The following is an 18,077-nucleotide window of genomic DNA, read 5'->3' as shown; positions in this document are numbered from 1 at the left end:
GTGTCCCTGGAAAGAATGTAGGCCCACCTCTGTTTTAGATTCGCCATGCCCCTCATCCTCTGTTGTGTTTCAACTTTTAATTACTGGGTCAGTTTCTAATTTAGCCCCCTCTGTGTCCCTGGAAAGAATGTAGGCCCACATCTGTTTTAGATTTGCCATGCCCCTCATCCTCTGTTGTGTTTCAACTTTTATTACTGGGTCAGTTTCTAATTTAGCCCCCTCTGTGTCCCTGGAAAGAATGTAGGCCCACATCTGTTTTAGATTTGCCATGCCCCTCATCCTCTGTTGTGTTTCAACTTTTAATTACTGGGTCAGTTTCTAATTTAACCCCCTCTGTGTCCCTGGAAAGAATGTAGGCCCACATCTGTTTTAGATTTGCCATGCCCATCATCCTCTGTTGTGTTTCAAACTTTTAATTACTGGGTCAGTTTCTAATTTAGCCCCCTCTGTGTCCCTGGAAAGAATGTAGGCCCACCTCTGTTTTAGATTTACCTCTCTAAATTGATAGGCTGGCTCTAACAAAAGCAGCATTTGACCATTCCCACTTTTTTGGATTAGCCAACAGTGTGGAGGTTTGACCAGACCGCCCACTTTGCAGCCCTATGCAGAGGCACCCTAACAGCCACTTGGGCATGAATGTCTGACATGTCCAGACCTGTCCCTCTCAAGCTCTGAAACCACGTGCACATCACTAAGTCATACTTTTTACACATCTCATAGGCCAAAACCCAGGGGCTAGGACCCAGGCACAGGGCTAACACGTGACACCATGAGGGCACATCCCACTTGACACCCCCATGCACACACGTCACTTCCGGGGAGGGCTTTCAGGGACACCGGAAGTCCCAGCCACCGGAAATGACGTCATATCCGGGGCGGGATAACTGTCACTTTTAATATGATGATTAAAGGTATCCCTTCCTACTACTAAGGTCCCCATGTTAGAATCTATCTGATCTAGATCCTCAGGAATCTGTCTGACGCAGGTAAGGTGTTTGGACCTCTTGCTGTAATTACCTGCTAATGTGCTTGCCTTCACTGAGATGGTGGAGAGTGCATAGTCACACTGGATGACCGAAGGCTTGCTGACTAAGGCTGGCAGATGCATGCTCTTCACAGCCCCTTTGGCAGGCCCTCGGTATGCTCCGTCCTCTGTATTTGATTATTTGATTCCTTTGGCACTTGATGATCAGTGGACCATCTCACCCAAACAATATCATAAGCCTACCCCAGCACACCAGTAGCTGGTGACAGAGGGAGTTCGGAAAGTCTAAAGATGGGAATGCACAGAGGGAGAGTACAGAGGACCACTGGTGCCCACACACCCCCAACCCTGGGCATGTGAGTATCATGCACTACAATTGTGTAATGCATGTACTTCAAAGATGCAGGATGTGATGGGGGAAACGCCATGCTGCAATCCAGCTTAGGTCTTTAGCTTCCTTGAACACAGGAAAGCCACAGTCTTCTGGGAGCAATATCTTTGGATTTGCCACATCAGGTTAGGTTTACATGTACCCTATATCAAACGCTGAGCCACAGAGGCAACAGTCAACCATGCTGTAGTTCCATAAAGTGGGGCTTAAAAGTGTGGCATGCAAACACTTTTGCCCAGAACCTATGCCTGACAAGAGAACAGAGATGGTTTACATTGACCTGTTCTCTTTTGGGTCATTTCTGGCTTTGGGGATTATTGGTGGGGAATCAAAAAAGTGTGACCTGACCATCATGTTTGATCAGCAGATTCAGTGGTTAAGAAGAGTGGTGCTGCATGTTTCCTGGGAATACAGGCACAAATGAAGGAGAGCCAAATGTGGCCTTGGCACTTCGAGGGCAGCCACTCCCCAACCACTAGTTTCAGAGGCCTGGCTCACTTCAAAGGGAGGCTACATAATTTCCATAATTTCACAAGAGCAACATAACCCTTAAAAGGATGCCCCCCTGAGGCTTTATTTCATGAGTCATCTATATCGAGGAGTTTCAAGATGAATGCCTTTTCCCAATGAAGCACAGCTCATACTTCTTGCTCACTCTGTCACACATATCTAGATTAAACTCATATTTACCATCCAGATTCACACTGAACAAGTGAAAGACCCAGTTGCAAAAAACTAGGCAGAATGTTTACCAGAATATTCCAGCAGGCACTCCAACTTGCAGGCGACAGGACAAAAAGGGCTTGCAGCTTTACTATAACCACATGCTACCACCACCAGCAGTCTCTCACAGTCCGGTAAAAGGACAGACATTGCTTTTAAAATGAGGCTACACTTTAAATGTCCCTCCTAACATTGGACCCATGCTTGGGAGTCACATGCAATTACAGGGAAGGCCCTCAGTGACCAGGTGATTGTCTGGTTTACTGAAGCAAAAAAAATAAAACATGCATAAGGGCCTGATTCACAAAGACCACATTTTAGTAAGTTTACAGTTTTGAGTAAGTTTACTTTCTTTTAGTGTTCATAAACTGCACTTTTGCAGCAACAAACTTTTTGTAGTAACTTGCACTTTTGTTTTACGCCAAGCACTACACATGGTAAACAAGTAGGGCCTTAAAAATAACCCCATAGGAAACAATGATAAATTAAATTAAATTACTTAAAATATGAATACATATCAGTGTTACAAATATATACCAATAGCACATATTATTTCATTCAAAATATATAATTATTTAAATATAAAATATTTACCAACCTATTTTAAAGCTCAAAATAGATTCCATAATTTATAATTAATATATATGCACTATTTGTATTCAGTCAAACAAACTAAAGTGAATGGGATGTTATTTAAAAATTAAGCTTCTGTTTATAAGCAAAAGGCAGAAAGCAAAGATGTCAGCACAGTTGTACTCAACAGAGCTGAACAAATATTGAAATAGCAAATATTGAAGTAGAAAAATTGGACATATATCTCAGCAACATTCATCAACCATGAACCTGGTAACTTTTCAAAATGGGCCAAAAAAAAATCAAATTGCATCTTCGAGGCTAAGGCATCTACAATCGATCCCAAAAAGCCTTTTCACATAGTTAAGCACCATACTCAACCTCATGCAGAAGAAATGAGTGACAAATATTGAAATATTCTATTCCCACCCAGTCTGCGGATGAAAATCCTAATCTATTCAAAGTCAAAAAGCAATTGGCATCTGGGACAATGTCAGAAACATCACTGAAAGTATACTTATGAGAAGTATAGTAAACTCTAGAGCAGCTTCTCCTGGCAATCATCTAACACCAACCACCATGATAAAAGATAATGACTCATCTGTTGGTCAACTCTTGTTCTATACTGGGCCAATCTGACCAATTTGTCCTCAAGTTGGGATAAGGTCACAACCATCTTACAACAGGACAGGTCTTCCCACTCTAAAAAGACAAACAGGAGCCACTCCCGATGTTCTAGAGCATTTTCTTCCTCTAATAACCCTCCAATTGTTAGCAACTGTCCTAGAAAGTTCTATTTCTTGAAGATTTTGGGCTTCCTTAAGAGTTTAGCTGACAGGTTACTCCATCACAAACATGATGGTTTATCCCATCCACCCTTTTAAGCTCTCCCTAGATTATAATAGGATTGTAATACAGCAGATGGGATATCTGTCACATTTGTGATGGAGTAAGGCCCTCTGCCAAACTCTAAATCAGGCTCTAAGACTGCTGGGATGATCTACAGTCCAGTTTCCAGTCTTCATGCAGTAAATTAATCTGTTACACTTCCAACTGTTGGTGGGGCACTTCTTAAAAAGGATGACCCATGTCTACTCATCTTCTTAGATCGTTCAACTGAATTTGATAAAATCTACCTCAAACTCTCATTAATACTTTCAGAGAAGAATGGGTATAAATGACAACACTGAACTGGATATCATCATACATAAAAGACCAAGCAACAATGTCTCTGACCATTCTCTCTTAACCCCTTGCACGCCATGGACGTAACCATTACTCCCCCCGAGGGCCGCCCCCCCCAGGTCAGGGCTGGAAGGGGAATCGCTCGGGAGGAGAGGGCCAGCAGAGACATGAAAGGAAAGGCCTCTGCGATCGGGCAGCAGAAATGCACACTAGACACCAGTTTTTTTTTTTTAAATTAACATAAGGGGAGCGGCCCCTTGGGTAAGGGCCGCTCCCTAGGGGGGCAAATAATTTTTAGGTCAATTCTGCCCCCCCCAGGGCAGATCAGCCTAATATAAATAGGCCGATCTGCCCCCGGGGGCAGAAAGCCCCTAGACACCAGGGATCTTTTTCTTTTTTCTTTTATGTTTAGGGAGCGACCCCTTCAGCAAGGGTCGCTACCTGGGGGGCCAAACTGTTTTAGGCCATTCCTGCCCACCTGTGTGCAGATCGGCCTAATATAATTAGGCCGATCTGCCCCCGGGGGGGGGCAGAAACCACTAGACACCAGGGAGTTTTTTTTTAATTATCCTTACGCATAAGGGGAGTGTCCCCTTGGGCAAGGGCCGCTCCCCGGGTGGGCAAAATATTTGTAGGCCTGTTCTGGCCCCCTTTGGAGGCAGATCGGCCTAATATAATTAGGCTGATCTGCCTCCGGGTGGGCAGAAACCTCTAGACACCAGGGATATATATATATTTTTATTTTTTATTTACTTTGGCACTCATTATGAACACGGCGGTCAAAATTGCGCCACCGGAGGTGGCGGTACAAACCGCCAACAGAGGAGTGGTCCAGACCGCCAAATAATGAACCAACTGAAACACAGGCATCCTGAAAACCACCCACTGCCAGTAGAGGAGTGACGACAATGTCGGCAGAGTCTGCCCATCAAAGGGCCAACCCTCCCATCAAATAATGAACCACTAGACCGCCGTCATTTCCGAGGCCAGGCGGAAACAAACCCAATATAAGGAAAGACTCACCGGAGGCACTCACAACACGCCGAAGCAGACATTGATAGAGAGCTGCAGATCATGCCAGCCCTGCTCCTTGATATATACCTCCACGACCAAGACCGCCGACGAAGACGACGATGGTAAGTACCGCAACCTACGACACAAGGGAGGAAAGGGCACAGTTACATACCCACCCACTCCACCCACCCTGCAATGCTCCCACAACCCTTCACAGCAGCACACCCATACACCCCACAGCAAGAGGTACTTACCTGACACAAGGCAAATGCAACCTGACCATAGTACATACAAATGCCCCACACCCACAAACAATAAAACAAGAGACCAGGGTTCAAGAGTGTGCCGCCAAAACACAGGCCACACAGAAATATTTATTGCAGCTCACAGAGCTAACTATGCTAAATGGCCAGTCCATAGTGCCAGACATGTTTGGGCTACAATGGCCCCAACCTGACTCCCAAAAGTGCACAGTACTCCACCTAATGGGGCAACAATGTGGCATCCAGGCACCTCAGGGAACAGGGGCAGGGGATGGTGGGGGTGGGGATTTGCGACGGGGTGGGGCTTGGACTTGCGTTTGGAAGGTGGAGGGGGTTTGGGTTTGGCCTTGGAAGGTGGGGGTGTGTGCTTCGACCGGGTGGAGCCAGATGGAATTGGCTCTGCACAGGACTTCTTCCTCTCTGGGGAAGGGGCATGGGAATCTGAAGGGTGGACAGGGGCGGGCTATGAAGTGGAAGGAGTGGAAAGGGCAAGGAGGTGCGCACGTTTAGGGACAAGCAGGGGTGGGCCAGTGGGTTGGAAGAGGTCAGCATGGGAGAGGAAATGTTTGTTCTGAGCAATTGGGTTGGGCCTGGAGGTGGGCGTGGGAGTGGAGGCAGAGGGTGTGGTTGTAAGTGGTGTAGGGGTGCGTGTTGTGGGTGCAGGTGACTGGACAGTATGCTGAGGTGTGGCGGATGTGTGATGGGTGGGTGTCTTGGTGCGTTTGTGTGTTTTTGGAGGAGGGGGCTGGACACAGTGGGAGAAGACAGGCTGCCAGTGTGGATGTATGTTGTGTGGGTGTCTGCAAGTCTGGTGAGTGTGCTGCATGTGTCAACTACAGTAGTTGTGGTGAGTGCAGGTGTGGTGTCTGGGGTGCATGTATGGATGTCTGCTATTGTGGTGAGTACAGGAATAGGCTCAGCAGCAGTGACTGAAAGTGCAGTGCCTGGGGGTGTGCATGTAGAGCGGATAGACAGGGAGGCGGAAGAGGTGGGCACACTAGGGGAAGTGGATGTTGCTGTTTGTGCGTGTGTATGTTGGCTGTGTGAATGCTTGTGGTGGGAGGTGTGGCGCTTGTGTTTAGAAGTGTGCTTTTTGTGTGTTGAGGTACCTGACTGCGTGTCAGATTGTGTGCTTTGGACGAGTGAAGGGAGTAGGGTGCTGGAAGCGGTAGAGAAGGTTGGAGGGGGGACAGAATGACCAGGGAAACTGGCTGCCATCAAAGAGGAGGCCAGAGCCTGAAAAGAACTCTGTAGGCCAGACATGGCACCATGAGTGCCATCCAGATAGGCATTGGTCTGCTGCATCACTGATGCTAGCCCCTGGATGGCATTGACCATGGTTGTCTGCCCTACAGAGATGGTTCTCAGGAGGTCAATAACCTCCTCTGTGAGGGTAGCAGGGCTGACTGGGGCAGGGGAGGAGGTGCCTATGACGAAGGAGACGCCCACCCTTCTGGGTGAGCGGGCACGGGCAACTAGGTGGAGAGCAAATGGGAGGGCGATCATGGCATGGGGGTGGTGGAAGATGATACAGTAGTGGTGTGCCCACTAGGGTCCGCCACCGCCAGGGAGCCCCCATCGGAGGAGGTATCGGAGTCACTACCTCCAGTGGTAGTTGCCTCCCCCATGGTACTCCCCTAGCCCTCCAACCCACTGGTCCCCTTGGCGTCGGATGACTCTGCCTCCGAGGATCTGTGGGCCGCTACATCCCCACTTGCCGGTGCCTCAGCTCCCTCACCAGATGATGCTGATGTACACAAACAACACAAGAGAACTGGGATGGGGAGACAAAACAGGAGAAACACTTGTAAATAGCTGAAAGGAGTGAACATAGTGGCCAGACATACACCCACCCAGAAGACCCCCAAGCAGGCAGCCCCTTCCACTATGCCCATGGCCATGACCCTGACTAGTGACCCGAACCCTGCTCTACACTCATCCCCTAAACTACCTCAGGACCCGACGTGTAGGAGACCTGACCCAAAAAACCCCACACCCTGCGGGGGCCATCATGTAGATGGACTTCAGTCAGAATCCCAGCAACTAAGCAGCATAAACTCTAATGCACACACAGACATCCATCAAGGGTTAAGATTGTGACATGAGCACTCACCACCTTGTGACTGCTGTGCAGCCTTCAAGTGCCCATCCAGGTCTGGCATGCCACCGCCAGGATGCGTAGCATGAGGGGGGTCAGTGCCCGACAGGCACCCCTTCCACGTTGGGATGACTTCCCCAGCTGGGTCTCACAGATTTTTCGCGCCCCGCGCCGCAGGTCCTCCCACCTCTTTCTGCAGTGGGTGCTTCACCGGTTGTAGACCCCCAAGGTCCACACCTCCTTGCGATGGCATGCCAAAGTGCCCTCTCCTGGTGGCCGCTGACCTAAAAGGGAGACACAGAAATGTAACACAGAGGTCAGGCACTTGGAAAATATGTACAGCTGGCTATACGTCCACTATGGGAAGGACAGTACTAACAGACTTACAGGACATACGCACGCAGCATGGCATGAACCATGGCCCATGCAGGGTCAGAGGTGCACACAGATGTACTTACAACACCATCCATTACACACAACCATTGCCTCCAAACCCCGACTCACCTGTACCTCTGGCTGTCTGTACAGCTTGGCATACAGGGACAGGACCTCGTCCACTAGCCTCTCGAATTCCTCCTGGGTGAAGGCTAGGGCCCTTTCCCCTGCAACACAAGCCACTTCCAGGACCAGAGGCAGGACACAGCTGTACACTCAGTGGAGTCCTCCTCACACAAGATCAGGGAGTCAAGTGAAGTTGGGGTGCCGAATTTGCGTACGTACCGCTGCGGTGTGCACTGTCACCGCCGACGGTGATCATGATACGCCAGGATTTCCCATTGGCATCCATGTTAACCAATGACTGTGCGAACAGCGTTAAACACCGCCTTTACACTGTTACGGTAACCGCTAGAGGTATGAGGTCACTTCCACAACTACAGTTCTGGATTACAGGGGGCAGACATTTTGGCCTTAACTATGCATTAATAAAAATGATATCTGTACAATGCAGGCCCTACTGTTCATCTAACACACCTATGCATGTGACCATTAATAATACCACACAGAACAAACCCTATTCACTCATTAAGGTCTAGATGGAATTCTGTCAAAAACATTTTACTTTTGAGTACCTACAATCAAGTCAGCAGTGCATAATGAATGACAATGTGTGCCTATGTATGTGTGTTCCTCATACGTGTTTCAAATCCCTCCTAGGTACCGACCCTTGTGGCAAGGAAGGGCCCCATCGGTGTACAGACCACTTGTTGATTTGAAGACCATGGTGGAGCATCACATCATAATCAATTACAGACTATTCTCGAACTTTGTGCATTACTGGATCCTGCACTAACTCCGGCAAATTGTAATCAGCCTGCCATCCCTACTGAAGTGCAGGTGCTCTCTGCACTCCATTTCCTGGCCACGGGTTCCTTTCAAGTGACAGTGGGCATGGGTGCAGGATTTTCACAGCCAATGTTCACCATGATACTGACAAGATTTCCAAATGCATTTGTACGACACCTGCAGTCCTATGTGAGGTTTCCCCAAAGTACTGGCCTCCCTGCCATCAAATCTGACTTCTATGCATTTACAAGCATACCCCATGTGATAGGTGCCATTGATGGCACCCACATACCTTTAATACCACCAAGAGTCAGTGAACAGAGGTACAGAAACAGAAAGAACTTTCACTCGATGAACATCCAGTTGGTATGTACTGCAGACCAGTACATCTCACATGTGAATGCCGTGTTCCCCGGTTCAGTCCATGATTCCTTTGTGCTGAGGAACAGTAGTGTGCCACACAAGATGGAACAACTACAAGAGGACAGAGGGTGGATCATAGGTAGGTGTTTCTGTCAGTAACTGCCATCTAGCAGACAGCCAGGCTGGCTGACTCAGAGGCTTGACAATGACTGCTCTGTTTTGCACATTTTTCCAGGTGATTCTGGCTATCCCAACTTGCGTTGGCTCCTGACACCAGTCAGGAATCCTGGGGCAGATGCAGAGAGGAATTACAATGAGGCCCATGGACATACTAAGAGGGTGATAGAGCGCACAATAGGTCTTCTGAAGGCTAGATTTCGTTGCCTACATATCTCTGGGGGTTCCTTGGCCTATGGGCCTGAAAAGGTGTGTAGAATAGTGGTGGTTTGCTGCATACTGCACAACGTGGCAGTGAGAAATTCTATCCCCCTCTTGGATTTGGATGGTGCTGTAAATCCTGACCAGCTTCCTCAGGGAGGAGAGTGATGGTGATGATGAGGAAGGGGAAGATGTCAATTCCAGGACCCAACTGATACAACTGTACTTCCAGTAACTATGTGGGACTAAGGGCTGGCATTGGTGTTTGTGATACATACTGTCAGTGTGCTTTGTCATCTGGGTGGGGTTTGAATCTACTATTTGCAACAGGGTCCAGGTCTGCATTTTACCAAATACAATTTAGAGGTTCTTTTTTTGACAACATTTAGGCACACAGGTGTACTTTCATGCTACTCATTACAAATAAAGTAGTTATCAGCCAGTTGAACCCATACTTCACTTTCTTCATACATTATGACAGGGGACAGTGTTACAGGTGTGATATGTGTTTTATTTGGGGCAGGGTTTGAATAGTGCAAATTTCAGGGATGGCAGTTGGTCATGGGTTGTTGTCCTCAATGCCAACATGGTGGCAGCCTTGTTGTCAGTATTGATGGGTCCATCATTACATGAGTTCTTCTTGATTGTTAGCACTGTTTGGTGGTTGATTGTGTGGGATGGATGGTGGGCAGATTGTTGCAGAATCACTTCTTGGAGGGGGCCTTCTTTTTGGCAGGGTTTCCAGTCCCATATCTTGGCCTGAGGGTCCGTTTGGGCACCTGCTGTTGACCTAAAGGGGATGATATGGTTGTTCCTTGTGTTTTCTCTGAGCGTAGTTCGTGGAATGTTGCTGCTGATGCTGTCATTGTCCGGTCTGTCTCCTGTGCTGTAGTGGGGGCCTCCTGCCTGTGTGGGTCTCAGACTGGGTTTGTACCAGCTGCAGCAGTGCTCCTGCTATGCTGGCCATTGTGGCGTTGTGCAGTTTCCACTGCTCCATGTCCTCTTGGTGGTGCTCCTGTTGCATCCTCTGACTATGCTCCAGGATGGATACTATCTGGGCCAATCTGTCATGGGTATGCTGGTGGGCCCCCAGGACCTCAGAGATCACATCCTGGGCTGCAGCATCCATCCTGTGGCCTCCCCCCTGGGCCACTGAGGCCCTACCACTGGGCCTAGCCCCCTGTGCCTGTGTCCTCTGCACAGGTCTGGCGGTACCACTTGTACTGGGGCCTTTGTCTTCCTGCCTGTTGGTAGGGGGTGACTGTGGCCTCTGTACCTGTGTTCCACCAGTCTGTGGCCTGTATACACTGGTGTGGGGATAGTTGCCCTGGGCTGATGTTCTTGCCTGCGTAGTAGGGGTGTCAGTGGTATCCTGGGTGGGGCTGCTGGACGGTGACAGTACAGGACTGTGTGAGGGGCCAGCCTTCTCATCAGTGTCCAGGGATCCATCCCTAGTGGCCTGTGAGGTTCCTCTGTCTCCCTGGGGGGCACTGCCACTCCTTGTCCTGTCCGTTAGGGTGGCATGGGTGGTGGTGCCTGTTGGGGGAAATGAACATGTCTGTTACAAATGCATAATCGGATGGGGTGCACAGGATTGGGCTGTTTTGTGCAGGTGTTACATTTTGGGGCCATGCAGGGTGCCTTTGTGAGGTTTGCACTGCATTTTGCTTAGGATGTGGAGTTGCATTGTAGGTAGTGTAGTGCCATTGTGAATCCTTGCAGGGGTAGGTGGCTGTACACAGGGGGAGGGATGTGGGCCTGTTATTGGGTTTGTGGGCATGCAGGGGGAGTGGATTCAGTGCCTGTGGGCTGGTTGGGGTAGTGGTCCTGGTGGGTGTTGGTGGGGTGGGGTGGTGCATGCATTCCAGGTGTGATGGACATGGGTTAAATGTAGACGACTTACCCGAGTCCATTCCTTCAGTGAGTCCAGTGGGTCCCTCAGGGTGCAGGACAGACAGCACCTTTTCCTCCCCATCAGTGTAGTAGGGTGGTGTTGGTAGAGGTCCTCCCCCAGTCTTCTGGACTGCAGTGTGGTGCCTGGATGCCATGGCCCTGACCTTCCCCCGCAGGTCGTTCCATATCTTGCGGATGTCGTCCCTGGTGCGTGGATGGTGTCCCACTGCATTTACCCTGTTGACAATGGTCTGCCATAGCTCCATCTTCCTGGCGATGGGTGCGTGCTGCACCTGAGCCCAAATAGTTGTGGCTCCACTTTCTGGATCTTGTCCACCATGGTCATTAGCTCCCTTTCTGTGAAGGGTGGATGTTTGGGGGGTGACATGGTGAGTGTGGTGAATGGTGTCGGGGTGGAATCGTGGTGAGGGTGCTCTTCTGTGGGTCGGTGTGAGTCTTGTGTATAGTGGCGTTCGGTGTCTGCTTCTGGTGATCTCTGTCTTCGCTGGCCTACTTTCGTTGCAAAGGATTGTGGGGTGTGTATGTGAGTGTTTTATGGCGTTGTGGATGTGTGTCAGGTGTGTGGGTTTCTAGCTTATCCAATGTATGCACTTCTTGCTGTTGGGTCCACTTGCCACCCGTGGCGGTTTGCACCGCAAATGGTCATTCAGCTTCCACTGACCGCCAAGGTGATTTTTGCATCATTGTTTGGAGGGCGGGATGTGGGTGTGCTTGGCAGTGGTAGGGTGGGAGGTCCAGCATTTCCGCTGACAGGGTCCTGGCGGTGACTGGTGGGCTGGTCATTTTTGGTGGGTTTGGGATTTTGGTTCATTATTTGGCGGGTTTCTATTCACCGCCAACGGCGGTCTTCTGTTCACCATCACCACGGCGGTCGGCGGTTTTGACTGCTGTATTCATAATAGCTGCCTTTATGTTTTTATGTATGGGGACCGAACCCCTAGGCAAGGGTCTCTCCCCTGGGGGCCAAATTGTTATTAGGCCGTTTCTGCCCCCCTTGGGAGCAGATCAGCCTATTTGTGTTAGGCCAATCTGCCCCCAAGAGGTGCAGAAACCACTAGACACCAGGGATTGGTGTGTGTGTATGTGTGTGTTTTGTTTGGGGGGCTGCCCCTTGGGCAAGGGTCACTCCCCATGGGGGCACATTACTGTTGGCCATATCTGCCCCCCTTTGGGGGCAGATCGGCCTATTTTTGGAAGGCCCATCTGCCCCCAAAGGGGGCAGAAAGTCCACCAGAGACCAGGGAAGATTGTTTTAAAAAAATAAGAGGGTTGGTGTATGGCCATACCCTGACCCCAAATAAATGGGGCCAAAGTTGTTCTGCCCACCAGTGGGCAGATGGGGCAATTACCCCCTATCCACGCCTTGGGGGGGGGGCAGATAGTCTACTAGATGGCATGGAATAAAAAATAAAATAGTGGGGTGGTAGCTACCAACCAGTATGGGCCTGGTTATGCCCCCACCCCAACTGAAGGGGGTAACAGTCTTTCAGCTCTCCCCCACACACTAAAACATCTTATCCCATGGCAAGCAAGAAGACATTTGATTATTTTGGGTTTTGGTTTTACATTTGGGCCATGAGAGCTTGGTAACTCTCAAAATCGTCCCACTTGGAATAGTGAGGGCTGCACTTTTTGGACCTTGGGACGCTGCCATGTAGAAAAATCCACAAGACCCAAACACATCTGAAAACTAAACATCTGGTTGATTCCAGGGTGGTGTGCTTCACATGCACCCTGCACCATTTTCTTACCCACAATGCCCTGCAAACCTCCAACTTTGCTGAAAATCACACATTTTCCCTACATTTTTGTGATGGAACCTTTCGGAATCTGCAGGAATCCACAAAATTCCTACCACCGAACGTTGTCCCATCTATACGATAAATATTCTGCTGCACTTGTCAGCCTAAAAATGTTTTTTTTCAAACTGCCCTTTTGGACCCCCTTTGGTTCCCCCTCAATTTCGACATGTTTTGGCATTTCCCTGTCACAGGCACTTGGCCTACCTACACAAGTGAGGTATAATTGTTACTGGGAGACTGAGGGGAATGTTGTGTGGTACGAAATTTGTCCCGGTGCGGTGATCGCACACAGAAATGGGTGAAAAAAGTGATTTTCTTTTGCTAAATTTGAGGTTTGCTGAGGATTCTGGGTTATAAATCATTGAGGGATCCACGAAAGTCACACCTCCCTGGACTCCCTCGGGTGTCTAGTTTTCAGAAATGTCTGGGTTTGGTAGGTTTCCCTAGATGGCTTCAAAGCCCAGGACCAAGAACGCAGGTTGCCCCCCCTCCACAAAAAACAGGTCGTTTTGTATTTGATAATTTTGATGTGTCCAGATAGTGTTTTGGGCCATTTCCTGTCACAGGCACTAGGCCTACCCACACAAGTGAGGTATCATTTTTATCGGGAGACTTGGGGGAACGCTGGGTGGAAAGAAAATTTGTGGCTCCTCTCAGATTCCAGAACTTTCTGTCACTGAAATGTGAGGAGAAAGTGTTTTTTTAGCAAACTTTTGAGGTTTGCAAAGGATTCTGGGTAACAGAACCTGGTGAGAGCCCCACAAGTCACCCCATCTTGGATTCACCTAGGTGTCTAGTTTTCAAAAATGCACAGGTTTGGTAGGTTTCCCTAGGTGCCGGCTGAGTTAGAGACCAAAATCCACAGGTAGGAACTTTGCAAAAACACCTCTGTTTTCTTTGGGAAAATGTGATGTGTCCACTTTGTGTTTTGGGGCATTTCCTGTCGCGGGCACTAGGCCTAACCACACAAGTGAAGAATCATTTTTATCAGGAGACTAGGGGGAACGCTGGGTGGAAGGAAATGTGTGGCTCCTCTCAGATTCCAGAGCTTTCTGTCACTGAAATGTGAGGAGAAAGTATTTTTTTAGCCACATTTTGAGGTTTGCAAAGGATTATGGGTAACAAAACTTGGTGAGAGCCCCACAAGTCACCCCATCTTGGATTCACCTAGGTGTCTAGTTTTCAAAAACGTGCGGGTTTGCTAGGTTTCCCTTGGTGCCGGATGAGCTAGAGGCCAAAATCTACAGCTAGGAACTTTGCAAAAAACACATCAGATTTCAATGTAAAAATGTGATGTGTCCATGTTGCGTTTCCTGTCACAAGCATCAGGCCTACCCACGCAAGTGCGGTACCATTTGTATCGGGAGACTTTGGGGAACACAGAATAGCAAAACAAGTGTTATTGCCCATTGTCTTTCTGTTCATTTTTTCCTTCCAAATGTAAGACAGTGTGTAAAAAAGACATGTAATTTAGAAATGCCCTGTAATTCACATGCTAGTCTGGGCAAACCCCAGAATTCAGAGCTGTGCAAATAACCACTGCTTCTCAACACCTTATCTTGTGCCCTTTTTGAAAGTACAAAGGTTTTCTTGACACCTATTTTTCACTCTTTACATTTCAGCAAATGAATTGCTGTGTACCCGGTATAGAATGAAAACCCATTGCAAGGTGAAGCTCATTTATTGGCTCTGGGTCCCTAGGGTTCTTGATGAACCTACAAGTCCTATATACCCCCGCAACCAGAAAAGTCCAGCAGACGTAACAGTATATTGCTTTCAAAAATCTGACATCGCAGGAAAAGATAGAGAGTAAAACATTGAGAAAAATTGTTGTTTTTTTCACCTCAATTTCAATATTTGTTTTTATTTCAGTTGTTGTTTTCTGTAGGAAACCCTTGAGGGATCTACACAAATTACCCCTTGCTGAATTCAGAATTTTTTCTACTTTTCTGAAATATTTAGATTTCTGGGATCCAGCATTGGTTTCACACCCATTTCTGTCACTTAGTTGAAGGAGGCTGAAAGCACAAAAAATAGTAAAAATGGTGTATGTCCCAGTAAAATGCCAAAATTGTGTTGAAAAATGAGGTTTTCTGATTCAAGTCTGCCTGTTTCTGAAAGCTGAGAAGATGGTGATTGTAGCACCACAAACCCTTTGTTGATGCCATGTTCAGGGAAAAATCCACGAGCATTCTTCTGCAGCCTTTTTTCCCATTTGTTTAAAAAAATGAAATTTTTGCTGTATTTTGGCTAATTTATTGGTCTCCTTCAGGGGAACCCACGAAGTCTGGGTACCTCTAGAATCCCTAGGATGTTGGAAAAAAAGGACACAAATTTGGTGTGGGTAGCTTATGTGGACAAAAGGTTATGAGGGCCTAAGAGCGAACTGCCCTAAATAGCCAAAAAAAGGCCTGGCACCTGAGGGGGAAAAAGCCTGGCAGCGAAGGGGTTAAGCCAAGGAGTCCCCAAAGGCTTAATTCACTGCCCAGCTCTTTTTAATGTATACTTTGAACCTCTTGTAATTCTCTCATACTTGACCGCCTTGTATCCAGTTTCTGCAGATGAAAATTATGGCTAAGAACAAATGTATTGATGAGAGTTTAAAAGAGGTTCAATCATAAACTGTCTTTCTTTTCACCATCAAAATTTAAAATGACTCGATCCCTATATTTGCCTAACTTTTCAGGCCAAAGCTTGATCCTGGTTTAATAATAGCTGGAATCTCCCTATGTAGTACGGATTTAACAATCCCTGCTCACATCATTAAATTCACAAAACCCCTGAGCTCAATGGTAGACAGACATCTGCTCCTACCTGCACACATATAGTGCATGGTAAAGAACATGTAATATCAAATAAAAATCCTTTAAGGGGTTTAATTCCTACAGGAATCATGCATCAAAATGTAGGTCCTAGATTAGGCTCTCGAGGATGGTCTGCTGACAATCAGGGTGGCAAATGTCACCATGAAGGAGTTACTCTGATCCGCTGCAATTGACTGCAAATGAAAAAGAAAATCACCAATTCCCATTGTTTGAGATTGAAACTCAGGACAACAAACCTTTCATCTTCCATATCATATTTCACCCCCCTCAAGCCAGCTGATGGAGTTCTTAGCCAAGAGGTCCAATTTGCTGATAAGACCATCTTCCTAAGTGACTTACATCTACATTGTGTACATCAGAATGTCATCAAAGCATCTAGCCCATATTTAAAACAACTTTGCTCAAATCCCACTCATATGTAAGACTCCACCCTAGATCTCCTCAACACTACAACAGGGCATCATCACGATAACCCTATCCCAGTGGATTGGTTTGACCACTTTTTTGGACCCTGCTTCTTGCTCTGCAACAAATCATATACAATGGGGCACCCAAAAATACCTTAAGTCTTAATAAGAAACCTCGAAGACACCGAAAAGCCTACACTGTAATAGAGGATTTCAACAAATTTACTAAACGTTTGATTTGACTCTGACTCAGCATCAAAGGTCAAGCAATATAAATGAATCTTGATGAGGCAGATAAGTTGGCTTCACTTAATTTAAAATAAAAATAAAAACAAAGCTTTGCACTGGTTCTCTAGAGAAATACACATAGAGAGAAGAGAACACATGTAAGAGCACTGGAAAAATTATGATGACATCTCTGCTCCATTAAAAACCTTTAGAACCTGAGGACCAGTAGTAAATATTAGAGAAGACAAAAATCCGAGACCAAGGCATCCTTCATTAATTCTTAAATCATCGCTGCAAAAAAACACAACCCCAGATGCTTTTCAATATTGTAATAACATACCAAGCCGTCATCCACTCCAGACATCTCAGACTCCATGGAAAACTCCAAGATAATCTCTTCTTTCTTACATGATGAAATAGGCAAGATTCACCTGTCCACCTCTCCTGACCAATCTCCAATATCAATAACACTGCACAAAACACATAAACCACTGATTGTGATGTCATTCCATAAGTTCTCAATAGCCGACATAATGAAGATCACTGCTGATCATAATCCTTCCTCTCATTTTCTGATCCAATACCAGCCAAACTGATAAAATACATCCACCCATACTTCATAACATTCTTAACCCTAGTGTTCAACTTCCCTCTGAGTCAAGATTCTAGATGCTGCAAAAAAACAGCCAAGGCATTCCCCTATATAAAAAACTGAGTTTATTCAGAAGATCTTAATCATTTTTGGCCCATCTACAGTCTGCCCCTTCAGCAAAGATCTTGCATAACAACATAACCAAAGAACTATTAATGTTTATCAAAGAAAACAAGCGCTAGGAGGACTTCCAGTCACTGAGTCTGCCCGCATCAGATACTGATGATGCCTTCTGCAATCTAGACAATCAAGATTCCTGACGACACATTCTCCTTGACTTATAAGTAGCATTTGCTATGGTAAATCATGCCAGACACCCTCTTACAAATCCTATGGACGGGATTGAGCAGCACTGTCGATGGGTGGTGTGAATCCTATCTGACCAATCACTCACAACAAATAAAATTGGCAAACTTTCTTTCAAGTTCCTCACCTTCACCTGAAGAATCCTGAAGGATCTATATTTTTCTCAACAATCTTCAATCTTAAAATGGAACCTTACTGTTTATTCCCGAGGCACTTGAACGTATCTTTCTACCTTTATGCTGACGACACACAACGGTACTTAAAAGTGTTTTTTTTCTGGATATATTGCCACCCTAACGAATGTCCTAAATGTCCTTCAATCCTGGTTGTCTCTGCAAAGCCTGAAATTCTGAGCTGAGCTCTGGACACTGTGCACCACACAGTGATACTGGAATAACGTAATCGGTAGTGTAATGATTATTTACAAGGCTGCATTCTTTGTAAATAGAACATCATCAAAAAAAACTTTTATAAAGTGTAATTGTCTGGCTCTCACGCTAAAAACAAAACATCTGACTCCTTCATATTCAACTTCTTTCTTTCTCCGCCTCTTTCTCTAAATCTTTTCATTACCATTTTTCTGCTTGTGTGGCTGCAATGCAAGCTGGGATGGCTACCCATTTATTCAAGCACAAATTCATTTTTTCCTGCTTTCTGTTCTCTGCCAGTCCCTGCTTCTTGTCTCT

Source organism: Pleurodeles waltl, chromosome 7, assembly GCF_031143425.1.
Source record: "Pleurodeles waltl isolate 20211129_DDA chromosome 7, aPleWal1.hap1.20221129, whole genome shotgun sequence".
Lineage (NCBI taxonomy): Eukaryota > Metazoa > Chordata > Amphibia > Caudata > Salamandridae > Pleurodeles > Pleurodeles waltl.
This window is presented reverse-complemented; position numbering follows the sequence as displayed.